We start from the raw sequence: 4,083 nt of genomic DNA, 5'->3' as shown, positions 1-4,083 counted from the left end.
ATGTACAATTGTTAGAGTGAACTATGTAATTTGAGCATTTAAAAATACTCAAGTAAATATTGTGCTACGAAGCTTATGCACTGCATTGATGTGTTTTAAAAAAAGATGTGTTTGGTATTGTTCACAATATTCTCAGATGTGTGATAACAAACATAATTTGTATTTTGTTTTTTTGGTTTGTATTTAAAGGTTTTTCACCTATGGCTGACTATGGCCGAAAAGAAGATTAAAGAAAACGGAAAACAAAAGATCTGCCTGGTCATTGAGTGAAATCCAGTTAAACACCTGTGGTAGATGCATCAATCCCTTTCAAGCGGGGAAGCTGCACAAACTTAAAGAGCTTGACACTCAGTGAAAGTCAGAGTTCATGATTTGAAAACAAAGAGACTGGGGAATTAATGGCATCCATGGGAGAATTCAAAGAGAAAACCACAGCTGATCAAAAAGAACACAGAGGCTTTTCTCATATCTGTGAAAAAACAAATGAAATTGAGAAGTATACACACACACACACACACACCTATGCACTTATAATTAGTGTTAGATGCATCTGGTTTCATGTGGTTCATACGACATATACTTTTGGATGTATTTACAGACATCCAAAGTTAAGTGGGAAGCATGTGATCAGTGACCTTTAGGAGATATGGGTTATCATACAGCTGCCAATATGTATGGACAAAGGGGATGGACACTATATACTATATACTGTAGTTAAAAGCGTCTTGATGTTCTTCCTTACTGCATGTAAGAGGAATCCATGTACATATGCAAAAGTCTCTCAAACTGACTTGGTGCTAATCTCTTTATCGTTTCGATCTCTACAAAGAAAACATGTTACTGCAGTCAATCTGACTAGACATGAAAAAAATACAGAAAAAATTGCTTTTCTGTTTTCTCCATCGCTGCCACAATTGCACACAAGCCCATACAGACTACACACTTATGGCTACTGTTTTTACAACCACGTGACATTTGTGAAGTTTGAAAAAATGACCATTGGTAATTTATTACCAAAGTCTATTTATCTGTATGATTAGCTGTGTTGCACAGTGTGATAAAAGGGATGTTACCTTATCTGCCTATGAATGGTTTCAAGTTTAAATGAGTCCAAATAAATTGGCATCTCATTTAAGACTTAAATATATATTGTTAGTTCATGTATTCTCCTCCTCTTTGATACCTCTGCCATTATATCTACCTATAAATAGTTTCACATTTTCAAGACTGTATCATCTTAGAATATTTTTTAAAGTTAAAAAGAACTGCATTGGATTTGTGTATAATAAAACCAAAGTAGTTAGAGTACAATTAAAACAAAACAAACAAGCAACAAACAACCTTTATTTGTCACATGCACAGTCATCATGCAGAGTACAACATGCTGTAAAAATGCTTGTGCGGACACAATTACTCATGCAACAACCATTATCTATGATAGAAATAAAAAGAAAACATATGTACATGTAATGTAATGTTATTAATGTAATAACAGTACTTACTAAATATTGCAGATATTTCACAATAGTCTGGAGCTACATACACTAACTCACTGGTTCTTAGCTGACTCTACCCACTTTGTTGGTATGTCTGTAAACTCTGTGCCTATTTCATTTTCTCAAAAAAAAAACTTTGAAAGAATAAAAATTGGGTGAACTAGCTCTGTTAATTCAAATTAAGAGAAATATCCAGCTTCCTCTAAGCTAGACCACAATATCACTCAGCAACCAGTCTCTTGTGTCTAAAGTGAGCTACATGTGAGTGAACAGACCCATAATCTTCTGATTCACATGTTTCTCTCTTGGTCACAGTAAAATGAACATCCACGTTTTGCACATATGGTACATCAGTGAACTCTGTTGATCATTATAAATACAGTTATTGATTTTCTTCAGCTCTGGGTGTTTGTTGTTGGACTGTAGAATTGGGCTTTACCGCTCTGTCAACCTGAGCATACACCGTCTCTGGCTGAGGGATGTTTTCAGTCTTAGTGGATTTTTGTCCAGTATGAAACTCCACCAAAGCATAAGTAGATGTTGGAGAATTACATGATTCATGTCCTGAGGGAGTCTGATTTTGAGTCTGGCCTGAAATGATGTCCTGGAAATAAACCAAAAGTGCTTTGTTAGGAAAATGTCACAGTCATGATTACTTTATCTTACATATGTTATACAATAATAAGCCAGGAAGTCTGAATGCAAGAAACTATCTCAAACATTGATGTCTAAATGTGGGAGGAAGAAGCATAATGTTGGATCTGCATCAGCAAACTGGATGCAATAGTTGGTGTAGAAAGGAGATACGGTTGATTTTAGAAAGTTGAATTTTAAACTACACTGAAGTCTACAACTACACATGAGCAAACACTGTTTAACAAACTAAAGATTTTGTACAATTAAACCATTTGTTCGTACAGTTTGACTAGCAAAGTGGGAGAGGTTCTTCTTCTGTTTTTTTTTTTTGTTTGTTTTGTTTTGTTTTGTTTTGTTTTGTTTTGTTTTTTCAAAAAAAGTTTCCGCTTACCTCAGGAACCGCATATATAGTATTTTCCTGGTTCCCTCTTCTACTTTTACCTGTAAGTCAGTCATAGAAAATATAGATTGACTTGCTTGAAATTTATATTTTACACGACAAATTTTATTTCCTTATTAAAGTGTTATATTTACATTTTCTACATGGTGATTTTTTTAGTACATAAAAAACGATCTCACTGTAGCCAAACAGAAGTGATATAGTGGACTAATTCAATAACATTTATTCCAGATTTTCTATGTTAACTCATGCTAGATACACAGAACTTTGATACAACCCTGTTCTGTCAGTAGACTGTAAACAGTTCAGTCTGCTTACCAAAAAAAAAAAAAAAAAAACGCGACAGAAAAAAACTCATCCCTCTTTGCAGTCAAAGTGATTTATATTTTTATAGCTTTCATTAAGTGTGAAAAAACATGCCTATGGTTGCTGTCATAGACACACATACACACACAAAAACAAGAACAGCAGCCATACTATTGTAATGACTACACTGTAACCCCCACATATTTACAGAATATACACTACATATCAATTTAACACTGACATTTATCATCTTATATAATATTTGAGTAGTTTGAGGTATATTTATCATATATTTACAGACAACATACATCTTTACATAGATAATGCAAATTTCAATTTTCTCTAATGGGTTGTGGAAGTCAAGATTGCCTTTGAATTGTTGTAACCATCATTACACGACCTCTTAAAGATAATAAAACAATGTTTACTGTTCCAATGTTTTCCAAGTCTATATGTACACTGGCACAGCTAGGGACCTTTTCTCCTCTGTCATTCTTCCTTGTGGTCTTTAACTTTTTGTTTTGTGTTTTTTAAAAAGGGGGGAAGGGAAAACAACAAAATTAATTCAAGAATTTCCTTCTGACCACTTCCCATCTTTGTTTTATAATTTTAATGGCTTTGTTATTATTTATATATACTTGATATATATACTTGATATTGTTATTCATTTTTAATTTACATCTTAAATCTCTCATTCCACAATGAATGAACACAGTTATAAACACACAGAGAGCATACTCAAAAGTAGATCCTTACTGCTGTACTAAAATATATCTTCATCTGTGCTTCTTGTGGCATTAACTAATCATATGAGGAATGTGTATTTGTATAAAGTGTATGCTTAAAGGCAAAATATAATTTTTGTGCGCTTTACATATTACCAATTCAATAAAAAACATTGGAACTTACATTTCATGATGACACAAGGGGTAATGAAGAGAGTCAACAAGAGAACAGAAGTAGGTACTGCAATTATGGTGGCTCCACTGGACACTGTAATGAAATTAAATTATTATATCACAAAAATTCTGACCAAGTTCAGTACTAGGATTTATTTGCCATCCATCTTCTCCTTCTTCTTCAGGATTTATTTGCAAAAAAAATATTATAGCAGCAAATCTTTTACTGATCCCTACAATATTACATTTCACACCCCTGGTTGTGGCAGTTTGCTTAAACAAGTTCTTTAAGAAGGCAATACAGATTTTGTTGACAACCATTCACAGTCACTGCTCAGTTCACACC

At 33.5% G+C, this 4,083-nt stretch overlaps 1 long non-coding RNA gene across 1 annotated transcript; it reads right to left on the bottom strand.

The window, feature by feature from the left end:
* Nucleotides 1-1,779: 1,779 nt before the first annotated feature.
* Nucleotides 1,780-3,812, bottom strand: LOC106098398 (uncharacterized). Its single transcript, XR_001224614.2, has 3 exons — nt 3,748-3,812; nt 2,524-2,573; nt 1,780-2,100 (listed from the first exon to the last, which is right to left on the bottom strand). It is a non-coding gene; the product is annotated as an uncharacterized LOC106098398 (long non-coding RNA).
* Between the last annotated feature and the right edge of the window lie 271 nt (nt 3,813-4,083).

This window comes from Oreochromis niloticus, linkage group LG18 (assembly GCF_001858045.2).
Source record: "Oreochromis niloticus isolate F11D_XX linkage group LG18, O_niloticus_UMD_NMBU, whole genome shotgun sequence".
NCBI classification, from domain to species: domain Eukaryota; kingdom Metazoa; phylum Chordata; class Actinopteri; order Cichliformes; family Cichlidae; genus Oreochromis; species Oreochromis niloticus.
The sequence above is the reverse complement of the archived record's forward strand: the minus strand, read 5'-3'. Positions and strand labels throughout refer to the sequence as shown.